General features: G+C 42.4%; 1 protein-coding gene across 5 annotated transcripts in view; it reads left to right on the forward strand.

Annotated features, from left to right (window-relative positions):
• The window catches only part of TACC2 (transforming acidic coiled-coil containing protein 2), a 129,353-nt gene that overhangs the window by 75,622 nt on the left and 40,376 nt on the right, over positions 1 to 13,355 (forward strand). The gene's annotated exons all lie outside the window — the stretch shown is intronic.

Genomic DNA, 13,355 nt, shown 5'->3' on the forward strand with positions numbered 1-13,355 from the left:
TGCTTTTGCGGGGCATTATGGTTGCTGTCCTTGCAGCAACTGGGCAGGATTTACATTCAGAGCCCATTTCTTGATCAGCCAAAGGGCTGCTGATGTGTTATTTCCTCCCATCAGGAGCTCTACGTGCTGCGTCTCTAATATTTGCATCCCTTGCCAATCCAAGAGGAAAATGACTGAAGCCTGAGCCAGCTCCCACTGAAGTTGATAGTGAAATGCCCACTGACTTCAGTGGGAGCTGGAGCAGGCTCCAAGAAAGAAATTGAATGTCACTGATCATTGGTAGTGGGCCAAGATGTTGGTGTCCTGGTGGGTTGTTTTTCAATGTTTCTTCTGCTGCATGATCTTTTCTTTTGTTTGTTGGTTACTGGAGAGACTCAGAAAAATTTCAACTGGATAATCTTAGCCTTCTGCACAGGAGATGTGAGCAGTTTTCTGTGTGTCAGGGTATATATATACACATGTATTTATAAAATTTATCTCTCCACCTGTGTAAAAACACAGCCCTTGCTTGCCACCACATTTTTTATTTTTCTGTCTTTTAAACCTGGAAGAATCCATTGTGTGGCTCTTAAAAGTTTGAAAGAAATTAGTCTGGTGAAATATTTGCACAATTTTAATATCCTCAGACATAGGAAAATTATCCAAATAAATATATAGACATGGAAGAGTGGGATATGTATAATTAGAAAATACTGAAAGAATTTGGGTCTTGGGAGGAGGAGAAGCTGCTATTACTGAATTGATACTTAGTCTGAGTTAATCCTTTGACAGATAATTCTGCCTACTGTCAGCTTATTATGTAGAAACATAAATTTGTTTTCTTCTTCCTCTTACTGACAGCCTTCAGTGAGCATCCCCAGCAGTAATTAGAGGATGCTCAGGATGCTCTATCTGCTAGCTTTGTCTGCTAAACAGGGTGAGTTGCTGGAAGCCACGGGGATGTTTTACTTAAGATGTACCAGAAGTAACAAGGAGATTCTTCTGTCAAGCTTCCCTGTCTTTCATTCCAGCCTCCCTTATTTGAGCCCAAAGGATCTCATCTCTGAAGTCAATGACAGCGCTCCCTTTGATATGAGAGGTGGTTACATCAACCACTTCTTCTGTCGCTGGAAGTAGGCAGGTCACATTTAGACTTGAAAACAAAATGAAAAGACCCCAGCCTCCCTCACCCCTCTATTAACAAGGCACAGCACACGTCTGGCAAACCCATGTGTGCTCTAAAGCTCTCCATACGGAGTGGGGTGCCCTATGCCATGTGTAATGGAGCTGCTGTCATCTATTATGTATTATGACATGCAGGCAAATTGGAAAATACAAACTGATGGGAGGTGGTAAAAACATGAATGAAAAGGCATTTCCTGCACATGCATTGTGGCTGTCATTTACCAGCAGAGCTGTTTCCCTGGCTGCGTTTGCTTTTTTGCTTTTTGCTTTCCTTGACCCAGCAGTCAGAGGAACTGATTGTTAGATATAAATCAAAGATGCTCTTCAGCTCTCTGTGTTTCAAGAGGTAGTAGTCTGGGTGCTTTTAATGTTTCCCTAACATGATTATAGCACCCAGAAAAGCAGTTCTCTATGTTACAAGCACATTTCCTTTGTTTTAAGACCATACACCTATAGCTTTTATATTTGCTTATGTCCTGGATATAATTTCCTTATCCATCTCCGATGCTTTGTAAGGATTTAGCCATGTACCAAGCTTCTTATGTAGTCCAGGTAAACAGGCTTTTCAATGGCAAGAGGCAGAGTTGTAATTACAGCTAGAAATCCAACGCAGTTTGCATTCTCTTGGAGAAGGTGGGCGGGTTTGCTGTAAGAAGCAAACAAGCAAATATATTTTTTTACTATGGAAAAGCTAAGGAGAAAAAAAAGTTGTAATTTCTCTTCAGATCCTTAAATGCTCTGAAGAAACCATTTGAATTTAGTAGGAGGCTGTTTTCTATTCCCATTAGAACCAGCTTAATGGGAAAAAAATTGAATTATTTTACTTTTTCCGCCACAGTCTAAATTTCTTGTAAGGCAGGTTTTGGCCTGAGAGCCTTCATTGATGGTGATACTAGACAAGATAGTGAGATCCCTCCTTGGCTCTGGAAACCAAATTGGAGTTTGCATGTGAACTGAATTTTAGTTGAAGCAACTGTGGCTACATCTGAGACAAACCTCCGGGGAACTGTGGAGCTCTATTTTTTGTTTGTTGCTTCCCTGCAGTATTGTTTGCTACAGCTCCTCTCCTTCTGCTGCGAGGAATGATTCAGGGGATGAATGGATGTTTGGGAAACCTCTTTGAGAGGAAGACCTGGGGCTGTTGGTCCTGTTGGGGCAAATATGTAAGCTTTGAGAAAATCTGTGTCTTTCCATTTTAAGCTTATTTGATTTTGATTAATTGGAATCCTTAGAGTTATGTCCAAATTTACATGATACGGTTTTCCTAAACAAAAGCAGCTTGTTTCTAGGGCTTAATGTAAACCAGCTTCTATCTGACACAGGGTACAGTTACAATCAAATAAGCTCCTGCTCCTTTAGAGCTTTGATTTCCTTCAGCAGAAAAACCTGTATTTATTGGTCTTGTTAATAACAGCCCATTGCTCTCCTTAGAAATGAGTCCAGCATTGTGCTGGGAAAAGGGTTTGGTTGCTAAAGGAGGGGAAAGATGAGCAAGGAATTCGAATCCCTTTGTTTAAGTTCCCAAGTGCAGGACCAAAGCGGGAGCTTGGGAAGGGAAGGTTCAGCACCTTGCTCCTCACCTGGCAGAGCTGTGGGTGCCAGCTGGGTGCCAGCTGCTGAAATGCCACTGGAGAGCAGGGATTTGTGTTTTCCATCAAACTGTGGTGCTGAGTCGGTGCTTCCTGAGCCAGGGGGAAGGGAAGGGAAGGGAAGGGAAGGGAAGGGAAGGGAAGGGAAGGGAAGGGAAGGGAAGGGAAGGGAAGGGAAGGGAAGGGAAGGGAAGGGAAGGGAAGGGAAGGGAAGGGAAGGGAAGGGAAGGGAAGGTTTCCCTGCGAGCTGGAGCAGCACCGAGTGTGCCCCTGGGTACGGTAAAAGAAGTCAATGGAAAACCTTCCTGAGCTGCACTGGGCTGGAGCGGCAGCAGAGGGATGACACCCACCCAAGGCAGGAGATGAAATGAGTAGAGCCCAAGCAGAGATTTTGTTGTTGTTAAGAGATTGAGATGTATTTTTTTTGTTCTTTGCTCCTATTACTCGCTGGCTGTGTTTCTGTCCATGCAGCTGCTTTACGTGTTGAAGTAGAGGAATAAGGGTTAGAGAGGATCTTGCAAAGTTCTTTAGGGAATCTGTGCAGGGGCCAAAAAGGCAAAATATGGAGCAGGTTGAAGGCAGAGGATCTCTTCTCTCTTTCCTTTTTAGTGAAGGTTCTCCCCACCTCTCCTCTCTACCCCTGTGTAAACCTTGTCTCCTTTCTGAAAGGCAGGGCCATCCATAGGCATTACAGGAGCACAGCCTTATTTCCACATCTCAGTGTTTCCAGCAATCTCCGTGCTCCCAGGATGAGCAAGTCCCCGGGGATGGCGGGTGTCACACATCCCCATCCTTGCACCTCACAGCTGCTGTTGTGTCCCCAAGTCCTGCTTCTGAGCTGTGTGGCAGAGCTGAGATGTGGCTCTGCAAAGCCTTGTTGCATTTAAAAGGTAGTTCCAGTAAACAAAGCAATTCCAAACCTGTGGCTCTGGCTCCCAGTGAATTATTGACTGGTTTCTCATTGATGATGCTGTGTAGCAGGAGCACAGGATGGTTCATGAGGGGACAGTTCATACTATGATGTTTCATGGATTAAAATTTTAGACCCTGGGACTAAAACAAGAGGAAAGCTACCTGCCAGGGGTATTAAATATTTGAATATCAGCCACTGATTCGAACACCAACCCCTAACCCACTAGGGTGAGCAAAGTGCATCACTGGCAGGGATTATTATGTATTAACTGGTTATATTTATTTTAAATATTTTCCACCTTTGATATTGGGGTAACCTGTGTCTTTTACTGTTTCTGAAGAGATTTATGTGGTTGAATATTCAGCAGCCTCTGGTGACTGAGGAACACGTTAGTATATTTTCAGTTGTGATGTCTGAAGATGAGTGCCTTTAATTAAATAGCTTTTTCCTGTTGTACCTCTGAGAATAAAGCATCTGCCTGAGAAGAGCGTAGGGATTTAAAAAACAATTTCAATTCTGAGTCCTGTTTCTGTGGCATAGATATTTTCATTATTCAGGCTGAAGCTAATAGAAGAGAAAGCAGCCTGGCCAGAAAGGATGGGAGATTGTTTTATTATTCATTTATATCAGTGGTGTTGAAAAACATACCCTGCTAGATCTCAGGAAAAGCAATAAAAAGGAAAAATTTAACATGATTTAAAGCAATATGGGGAAGTTCTTGCTAATCAGTTAGAAAAATGATTTAAGTAGATTGAAGTGCTGCTGTAAGTGTGCCATGTTATATCCCGCAGTCTTTTTTCCTTCAGATGTGGTTTCCCACAGTTTGAGACATTTCTCTCTCGTTGCTGTGTGAAAGCAGGAAATGGCTTTCGTTGGGGGAGTGGGAATTTGGCTTCTGCACAAAATGTGCTCAAAATTGCTGAATAAACAAGGAGAAAAAGCAGGAAAAAATAATTCCTTCTTCCCATTTCAGTTATGGTAGGAAGATTGCTTATAGGACAATAGGCTAAAAACCAAAATTAAACATTATTTTTAAGATGATTATGCCCTTTTAGTTATCCTCTGCTGCAGTTCTAATCCTGTTCTCTAAATATAGCCATCCTGTGAGGAAAAACTGGCCTTTTTATAGCAAGTGATTAATGTTTAATGTATTCTTAAGTTTCTTTTTACAATCTGTTGTAGAAGACACATTTCCAAACTGATCTGTGTGGCTTGGATAACACACAAGGTATTATTGTCCCTTGCTATTATATGTCCCACATAAAGATCTGAAAGGGGAAGCCATAGCATTTTATTTCTGTTATCTCACCTATGTAAAAAAAGAAGATCCAGATTCTTGTCTCTCAGCTCAGACACTGAGTTATGCCAGGACTTCAGGTTGGAAGCCTGGTTACTGGAAGAGCAGAGAAGTGACTCGGTAGCATTAGATCAGCAGCAGTGTGTGACCATATTCACCCCTTCACACCAAATTTACACTGCTGCCAATCATTGACACTTCAGCTGAGCTGTCTGAGGTGCTCTGGGGCAGCAGAGGATTTTACAGCCTTTGGGCTTGGGGTGAGGGGAGGCACAGAACTGCTCAGGGCAGGGGAATGAGTCTGGCTGCAGGATCATCTTCCTCCTTGTGTCCCGAAATCCAACCTTGTGCCTCTCACGACACAACCTTGTGGGCTGGCAAGTACCACCTTTGTTGTAATCATGGTTATTTTTCTGGGGAGCTGTGTTTTCTTTGGGAATATTTATGCTGAAATAATATTAAAATCCTCCTCTGGAGAGGAGCTCCTGCCCTGCTTTCTCCACGCATCCATGTCCATATGAGCTCTTGTGCAGTTGTCGTTCCGGTGGAATGGGATTTATTTGATAAAAGCTTCATTCTTAAGTGAGAATTGCAAAAGATGTTTCTCTGCTGCTTCATAGCTCAGGCCATAAAATGAACACGTGATGTTATCCTGCTCTTGGGTTGAGCAGAAAGCCTCTGCTGAGGAAGGAGCTGCAGATGATTTTGTGGGATGTTACTTAGAATGCAGAACATAATTTCTGTTTAAACCTCCCCAGTTTTGATTGTTTGTGTTCTTTCACAAAAACCATTTTTTAAAAACGGCCCTCTCTTTCGCTGTCCTAAAGCATTGTTTTTAATTAGTGTTTTAATGCATCAGAGAGATAGCAGGATAAAAAATGAAGATACCAAGGAAATTTACCTCATCCCAGTTCATGGATTTCTTCTATAAAATTATTTTAAATCGCTGTGATTAAAGAAGCTGGAGTTGTACTTTTCATTGAGCCAGCTCCAGTTTTAAAGTAAAAAGAAATGAGAGATCTGGTGACTCAGCAGTGGTGACTGTTATAAAGTAAGACTAAAATTATTCTCCAGCATTATTGTTTAAAATGAAATGATCCTGTGATGAAATTATGGCTTTGTTTTGGTGGTCAGACTTTGCAAGGCAGAAACTGTGGAATATGGCACCAGTGTTGCAGGCAAGTAGCTCAAGGTGTGATTGCCTTTTCTGTACACATACATGTTCTGTATATGTGCCATACGTACCAGCTAGCAGGCTGAAGGATTCCCCTGTAAGGTGATGGCACTTCCTCAGTGCAGACTCAGCACTAGAAATCTCTGAATTCCCACTGACTTCTGGTCATTGGTCTGGGGCATTTTGCACATTGCTGGAGCAGGCTCTCAGAGCCCACTACCCTCTAGTTTTCCTGTGTCCACCTTGCAGGTACCAAACATAATTTTATTATATTCTTTTATTTATTCTCCTCCTTTGTGTGCACATCAGTAGGAATGTTCCTGTGGGACAATGGTGTCACACCTGTGGGAGCAGGATGTGAGTTGAAGGAAGACTTGGTGATCTGTTTCCTTCCCAACAGCATCGTCTTGTGACCCATTTTGTGGTTGGTCTCCTCACAGTATGGGTTTGTTGTGGATTTATTTAATCCTAGGATGGATGATCTTGTCACTTTGCCCTACAATAGTGTGAGAGAGGTCCATTAATACTTAATGGTCAAAAATGTGTCCCTAAAGGAACTGTCTTGTAAATGGGAGTGTGGTGACATGTAAGTGACATGCTGGTACCTCCCCCAGCTCTGGGCTCAATATAAACATCAGATCCGGCACTGGGAACATTCCCCAGGGGGCAGAGGCACCAGGACAGGTGGCTTTCCATGGTCCCTGAAGTGTCACCCACCCTTCAGCTCCGGCAGGCTGGGCTGAGGTTACTGGCTTTGGGCAGAAGGTTTTCACAGAATCACAGTGGTTGGGGTTGGAAGGGACCTCTGGATATCATCTGGTTCAACCCCCAGAGAGGGTACAGAATTCCTCTGAGACCCCCTTTAATTGCAAAAGCATATTTTATTAGAGAAAAGGGAAATACTGTTTGTGAGGTTTTTATGCCTCTCACCATGTGTGTTTGTGTTGTTTTTTAAAACCATGCATTTAAGAGATCTGCGAGTGCTTGGTTTGATAGGTAGACTAATTCGAATTTGGTAGACACCAAATATGAATACCTAAAATACCCAGATAACTCTGCCATTGCATCTCTGCTTTCTGTGGGTTTTTAAAATCTGTAGGGATGTTTCATATTCAAAGCATGTTATAGCTAACAATCATCATGTTAAAACAAGCTAATTATTGGGGGATGTCATGTTAGCTGCAAGTTACTGTGTAGACAAATACTATGCAAAAATCACAGCGTAGAAAGTTGGCACATCTTTGATATTATCCTAACCTAGTGCTGGGATTAACAAAATGACCTTCTGTTGTAGCTGTAGAATATTCTTGGTCCTCATGAGTATGCCCTTGGGTCAGCTAATGGCTGCTGGCCTAAAGTGGTAACTTGATCTCCAGGAAAGGAATTACCATTTGGGCTCTCCTGATGATTTTGAATTATGATCCAGGGCTGTGTTTTTAAGAGCTTGAAGGAAAAAAAAAAGAGAGAAAAGACTGTGTATCTCTGTATTAGATTTGTGTAACTGTACCACAAGTGATACCACAAGATGAATTATGAGAGATTGTCAGTTATTTAATTTTATATAAACAAACTGAGAAGAAGCCCTCAAATGTCATAAGAAGTCATTTTCCCCCTCTGGACTCTGCATACATTTACAGCAAGAAGCTGTTCATGCTGTGAAAAGGTCCCAGCCTGAGTGGATAAGGCAGACTTGAACTGAACTGACCAGGACCACTGAACTCTATGAACTTCAAAGGTCCCTTCCAGCCCAAATTATTTTATGATTCTGTGTATGTGCAGCAGTTCAGAGGCAGAGTTGAGAGCAGGATTGATCTTCATCTGGAGAGATGCTTTGCTGAAATATCCTGCCTCAGTGTTCTTTTTTTGTTGTTCCTTGCTTGGTTTTGGGGGATTTTTAAGAGGAAAATCAGTTTAACCGTTGAAAATGGCATCAAGAAATCTGAAAAGGTTTTATCAGATTTTTACAGTGAATAAGCTTTGACTGAAATTAATGCACATCTTTGATTGCCTTGTCTCTCTGGCTTTAGAAACTCTAAAGCTTGGAGTTACTGAGTGTCTTTCCAAATCTGTCAGCCTGGGTGGCCCTTGCCACTGCAGTAAAAGTGCCTGCTTAAGTAACACGCAATCAGATTGACCTCAGAAGGATACAGCCACTCCTGCATCGTTGGTTCTGGGCTCATCAGTAAACCACACCTGAATTATTCATGCAGACTTTATGAGGATCATCTCTAAAAATGATCGATGGAGGTGAAACTACAGAACTCATTCCTCCTTTTTATTTCCAGCTCGTCTCCCAGTGGGAGATACCAAGAATGAAAGCCAAAATTAATCTTCAATACTAAATTGAACATTTTAAGAAGGTTTTTTTGTTTTTTTTTCTTTTTCTCTGTGATTGAGTTTCCTCTCTTGGTGCATGATAAATTGTTCAGTAAATACTCATGAACTTTATACCTTAACTTTATGATATAACAGCTGTAGATGCTTTGGAGGGCCAGGCCTGATGGAATCTGTTTCCTTTAGGTCTTGCCACAGATAGTGCTTTTGCATTAGCACTGCAGTGTTTGCTCATCTGGGCCCTTCATGCCATGGCTTTGGACTCTGTGCTTGCCTCAGATTCTTGCCAGTACCTAGTACAGGAACTGAGCACTGTGTGATGATGCCCTGGTGGCAGATTCCTTGTTTGAGTCCTAAGGCTCAGGAAGCAGGTCTGCAGAGGACTTTAATGTGGATTTACGTTTCCTAGATGGATGTACTTGGACAGACATTTTCCCCTTGAGCTGCAGCTCTAGCCAGCTGTAAAGAACATGTGGATCTAAAGATGAGACGGGACAAAAAAAAAAGACAAAATACCCATTTCTGTCTCCTCCCCCTCAGGGAGCCCAGCTGTACCTCAAGAAAAGACTGTAGGAGTTACTACCAGTTAAAACTGGTCAGGGAGGAATTGCTCATCTTCTGAGTCCTCAGTTTCTCTGTACACTTCCAAATGGCCCTCGCACTACAATTAGAGGTCAGTCTGCAAACAACAGCATCCAATAAACCTTTGCAGTCGTTGCTTTCTTTGCATTACCTCCTGAGCACTCTTGGGTGGCACAGTTTGGTTTTGTTGTTGTTGTGTGCATGTTGTAAGATTGCCTGGTTTATTTCCTCCCAATATGTCCTATTTCCAAATACACCATGAGAATGAAGTTGTTGTATCAATAGAGACAAAATAATTGGTGAGTTTTTTGAGTAGCAGTGAGGAAGTTGAGTTTATAGAGTGCTGGCAGGGCATCAGTGATATTGCTGACAGGTAGGAGAGACCTCAATTAATCCAGGACACGTTCCACTAATTAGGGAACCAAAACATAATTTTTCCTAAGTGCAAAGTTTGGAAGAAAATTTACAAATTGAAATAGAGGCTGTTCACCTTAGCTTTTGTGGAGCAGATGCCCCTGAAGCCAGTCTTCATGTTGTTACTTGTGATTCCACAACCCTGGCTGATGGAGAGCATCTCGTTTGGCTCCATCCCCCTCTCCCCACTCCCAGCACAGGCAGAACTTCTCAGTAATGCAGCAACTCCTGGCTTCAAAATTTCATAATATCACCCCCCATTTCCTCTCCAGATTGTTCATATTGCACACCAATAGATCAGTACTCCATGAAGTAGTCAGGCATGGGTTTTTTTTCCTGAAGTAGGCTGTACACTAAATAAAAACTCTGTATAGATTTAACATTAAATGAAGTAACTCTGCAAAAGCCTGTGGAGCTCCCTTGGCACATCACAGTTCCAGTTCTGCTCCCTTGAGCCCCTCCATAGGAGGTGATGCTGCTGAGCTCAGTCCTCATGTCAAAGTCCTGCTTTTCAGTTTCTTTTATATTCTCTTTCACTGCTGTGAAATGGAACCAGGGAGCACAGTGGTGCTGGCTGTGCTGCTGCAGTGTAAATATTGGAGGAACCCAAGGCAGATGGCAGCGTTCCCGACACGGCCCAAGGCCACAGCTCTGTTGAAAGCTACTTTTTAATGAATTGAGTTTCCGTGTGGCAACTGGGGTGATCTCGCTCACTTGAGGGGCTGTGTCTGCCTGACGAGGGCAGGCAGCGAGGAGAGGCAGGGGAATGAAGAAATCTCATTCTTGCTTCCTGACTGCTTTCCAGCTGCACTGACAAAAAGGCAATTTTTCATTCTGAAATCAGGGAGGATTTAAATTGTAAGAGCCTGTGGTTTATAAAAAGAGGTAATGTAACTTATGAGGCTGCGTTTCCACAAGGCCAGAGGTGAGGAAGAGAGGTCAGCCCTGGTGACTGCCTTCAGTATTTCCTCCAGAGATTTATGTAGCAGGCTGGGCAAGAGCTCAGACTTCCCAGATGAGAGTGGGAATGCTCAGGCTCCACAAGTTGATGCAGTGTTACCAGATTTGGTTGATCTAGTCTGATTCTTGGATTTCCCTGTTCTCCCTTGCTACTGAACCCCATCTGTATGTGTTGTATTTACTGTTTACTGGCTCTTTCAAGAAGGAACATGAATGAGACAGAGTGAAAAGAATGTTTTGTGACTTCTACAATCCCTATTTTTTTGCCTGTTGTGTACAAATCCGAAGGATACAGATGGAAAGATCTGTATGACATCTTATAAAAGTAAGCTCCCACTAATTTCCCAGGCTGGCTAAACAGATGCATGAATGTGTGTTCCTTCCTGTAGCTCCCACTTCATCACTGCCCCACAAACAAGTCCTACAGGGGACTCACCCTCTGCTCTTTGCTTCATCCTTGACTGGAGCATCAGAATCATCTTCTAGATGATCAAGACTCTTCCTTTGCTGAGAACCTGCCCACAGCTGGACCTGTGGTGGCTGCTCCTTGTGCAGCTTTGAATTGGTGCCTATTCTCAGGGTGTATCACAATTTGGCAATCTTGTTTTATGCTAAGAGCTGTGCAGCAGCATTATTTCTTTTTGTTCCACATGCTCCCTGACTTTCTCAGAAAAAAGGCGTTGTGAATTGAACTGGCTGAAATATGTAATTTCCTTTTCACAGGAAATCCTGTTGTTCTGGGAAAATCTTTTCTTATAGTTTGAACGTAGGACTGTAGTCTTAAAAAAAAATATCCCACATAAGAGGGATCGTCCATATTTTCTTTCACTAGGGAAAACTGAACACAAGATTTAGTATTTCCAGGATGCATGTTGACTTTGGAGCATAGTACTGGAATGTGCTTCCAGGCTTTATGCCCTTGCCCGGATCCCAGGCCATGACAGAGAAGGCTTTTCTGGTATTAAACTTCCCTTCATGTTTCTTTGTTAAATAGAATTTTCTTTGTGAGCACAATTACTTCCCAAAACAAGCTTGTCAGGATTTGAGTTATGGTTAAGACAGTTCTTACTTGATTGTAATAGCTGAAAATCAAGAGTGTTGCATCAGAATCTTTTGGGAATTATTAAATATTAGCAAAACAAAGCCTTTTTCTGGAGCTCAGGCACCTCAACTGTCTGTCCACAGACTCGAGAGGTTTTCCAGAGTGGAAACTCATGCAGTGAACAGACAAGAACAAATATTTCTCTTTACTTCAAATGCTTATGCCCAGCTCATCCAAGGAAGAGACCAAGCAAACAAAGGGAGCTCCTTTAAAAGGGAGATAAACAGGCACCAATTCTTTCCATAATTTAACTAAAGGAGGACACAGAACTTCTCCATCAGGGCAGTTCAACAGGGCAGTTACTGCTTTGAGTAGGGTATGAAAATAGAGGGGTTTTTTTCCTGTTCCAGTTACTGCATGTTACGTGTGCTATACAGACAGTTTGGAAAAAAGGAGTCTAAACATTATTGTTTGAGTATTGCAGAGCAAGACGTCGAGTTCATATTGTAGAGGGTGAAACATTAATTAAGCGCAGCACAATGAAAAACTGCATGAAAGCCTGAGAGATATGAATTACTTCTCATTTTGTTGGTTTAGGTGATAACTTCCTGGGTTTATTTTTATGACACTGGGAAAATATCACACAACTCTGTTTCTCTTTGATTCTTCTACTTTAAAGTTTCCTGAGCCAGCTCCATGGAGGGAGGAGAAAGCTTTTGTTGTTGTTGTTGTTGTTGAATACCTATTGTGAGGCTTTATTTACAGAAGCCCTTTGTTTGCAGCTGTTCTTTAAGCTTAAAACATGTAGAGCTTAAAACCTGGTGTGTCTTTGTAGGGATATAATTTAAAATTATGCAGTGGGCCTGTTCCAGTTTGACTGTTCTGTGGCCTGAGGAATGAGCATGGTTAAAGAAGTGACACGAAAAAGGTTTTTTGGGGAGCTGTGACAACAGATACAGTGGAAAGCCAGACACGGTGGTTTTGAGCTCTGTAATTTTGAGGAGGAAAAAAAAAATAAATCTCCAAACATCCAAAGTTATCACCTAGTAGAACTCCTTTTGCTTCAGGAGTAGGGGTGATGATCCAGGAGTTGGTTGGCACAGGGTCATGATGTGCACCCTGATTGTGTAGGGGGAGGTGGGAGCTCTCACTGGGATGCTGCAGAGAAGAGGGAGAGGGAAGATTAGGACCACTGTGCTCCTCGAGCTGTAAGGGGTGACACTGGGGTCTCTTCTTCCCCAGCTCTCCGAAGGCTTTATGCTGTGATGGATTTAGACAAATGAATGCAAATCCTGTATTTGTACTTCTCCTGACATGGAGCTGCTTGAAATAATCACAAGTCTCAGGAAACCAAACAGAATCTGGCAGCTCAGAGTTATCTTTTAACTTGAGCAAAATGAGAGGAGTCCTTGATTTGGGGTGGCTTGTGGAGTGCTTCTGGGGGATGAAATGGCTTCTCATTTTATGGCAACACAGATTCACTGGGAAGAGGCAATCAGTCCTGTCCTCTACCAAACTGCCATGTTCAATTCACTTTATTACAGACCAACAGTCCAAAGCTGCATCTGACCAACAGAAATGCTTATTGAATGTGTATTGAACATTTGTTCAGTGCATATTGAGTATGACACCATTATTACTGCATTCCTTGCTCCCAAACAAAGGCTGAAATGTTTATGATTTGGGCTCAGTTTAAGAACAAGTTTGATCTACAGTTTCCAGACCTAGAAGGACAGTTTCTTATGGCTGTACACCTCTAAGAGCAGATGATGTGTCCTTCAATGGTTTAGATCTTCACTTAATGTTTATGTTACTCATCATTTTGTAGATGTGCTCCCTTTCAAGCTTGTGTTTCACTTGAATTAGTCCATTTTGGGTGCTGCTGT

This window comes from Aphelocoma coerulescens, chromosome 6 (assembly GCF_041296385.1).
Source record: "Aphelocoma coerulescens isolate FSJ_1873_10779 chromosome 6, UR_Acoe_1.0, whole genome shotgun sequence".
Lineage (NCBI taxonomy): Eukaryota > Metazoa > Chordata > Aves > Passeriformes > Corvidae > Aphelocoma > Aphelocoma coerulescens.